At 25.4% G+C, this 1,847-nt stretch overlaps 1 protein-coding gene and 1 long non-coding RNA gene across 2 annotated transcripts in view; one reads left to right on the plus strand and one right to left on the minus strand.

The window, feature by feature from the left end:
- LOC116846434 overlaps positions 1-1,847 on the plus strand; it is a 50,933-nt gene that overhangs the window by 23,023 nt on the left and 26,063 nt on the right. The gene's annotated exons all lie outside the window — the stretch shown is intronic.
- LOC116846436 overlaps positions 1-1,847 on the minus strand; it is a 6,122-nt gene that overhangs the window by 1,534 nt on the left and 2,741 nt on the right. The gene's annotated exons all lie outside the window — the stretch shown is intronic.

Raw genomic sequence — 1,847 nt, forward strand, 5'->3', positions numbered from 1 at the left:
CTCTCTCTCTCTCTCTCTCTCTCTCTCTCTCTCTCTCTCTCTCTCTTCCTCTCGCGGAGTTTCTCTTTCATTATACTACTTAAATCGATGCTTTAAGTCATTAATGTATTAGATTAATACAAAAGATGTAATTTTTCTTTTAAATTTTTTAAAGAAGTTTATGAGTATTAAAAGAAAACTATTGAAAGTCTCTCTCTCCTCCTTCATGCACATTAGATGTCTACGAAATATCATATCGAGTTATATTTTTTATTTTATTTGTAAAAATTATTAACCCTTTAAGGGGTGTGAACTACACCCTAAATTTCTTTTTAGTACCATCTTCTTCAGTATTGTTTTTAATCTTTTTTTAACCTTTTAAAGTCAAAGTTAACTGGGGTTAACTCCAGTTTACACTCTACGTGCCCCATAATAAAGATTTTTAGCTTTGATGAATTTGAAGTAAAAATAGCATGTCCAATAGAACATTTTATTGCTATCATATTATTGATTTTCTGTGTATATTTTTTTCTAATTGATCATAAACCTAATCTAACACCTCAGCTTCATAATCCAGACAATATTATGATGTTTTAAATACGTCTAAAAGATATCTTAAAGATTTATCCGACAGAAGTCATTATAACATTTTTAAGATGTCTTATTTCCCGATTTAAAACGTCTTAAAAATATTGTTTTTAAGATTTCTCTTTGAGATGTTATTCTTAAACTTGTTAAAGAATAACATTCTGTTTAAGACTATTTTAAAACTTTTATGTTTTTTCAACAGTCGGTCAAAAATTATGACTGTGGATTTGCTCATTCGTTTGTCAGGATTAAGATTATTGATCGATGATAGATAGAAGATAATAGTATTATCCAGCATTGTTTAAACTTTAAAATTTATGCCGGATATCATCATTATCTGCTGTTATTCATTCCTAATATTAACTCTGTGTAAGTAGAGTACACTGTTAAATCCGTAGTGTCAAATTATACTCAATTTGAGTTATTTTTAACCATTCCTATAAGTCGCCACTGCTCCTACTAAATATGTCGTTAATTTAACTAATGTAATGGAGTTAAATAATTTAACTTAAGAAATGTATTAAATTTGACTAAAATTTAGTTTATTTTTTATTATGTGCACGTTAATGTAACCTTTGTTTTAGTAAAAAATGACTTAATATTGTTTTAAATGGGTTGATTAGATGTGGTTGTTTTTTTAAACATATATTTTGTGTTAAAATAATAAATTTTGACACATATGATAGTTAAAAATAACTAAATATTATTTAACTCAAGAAATTGATTTAAATTTGACCCTCCAATATTTAACAATGTAGATGGTTGAGCAAATCTACAATCTAATGATAATTTAAAAGGAAACTATATGTATGAAAGAAAAGAGATTTTTTCGCAATATAATAACTCAACTGAAAATTAATAAATTATACAAATTTCCGGTTTAATAAGTTCTATAAGATTTCTTTCCGTACATTTTCCGTATATTTTTTTCCGTATATTGATATATTTCCCATACACGATGCTTGCAAAGTCTAAGCGCCAATTTTTTCAACATATTGATAAACTAACTGATTAGTTAAATCATATGTTTGTCTTTGTCTAATTTAAAGGTAAAACAAAGATAGATATGATTTTATTGTTAACTTACTAAGAAATTGGAGAAATCATAAAAAGTGAAATGATATTTGCTAAAGCAACTCACAAATGTCAATAATGTAAACAATCGTTAATATATGTAGCTAGTTACACAATGTCTTAAAAATATCTTACAATAAGCGAATTTATATATATATATATATATATATATATATATATATATATATATATATATATATATATAT

The sequence above is a fragment of the Odontomachus brunneus genome, unplaced genomic scaffold, assembly GCF_010583005.1.
Source record: "Odontomachus brunneus isolate Ranch 3 - 2012 unplaced genomic scaffold, Obru_v1 Obru_scaffold_064, whole genome shotgun sequence".
Taxonomy (NCBI): Eukaryota; Metazoa; Arthropoda; class Insecta; order Hymenoptera; family Formicidae; genus Odontomachus; species Odontomachus brunneus.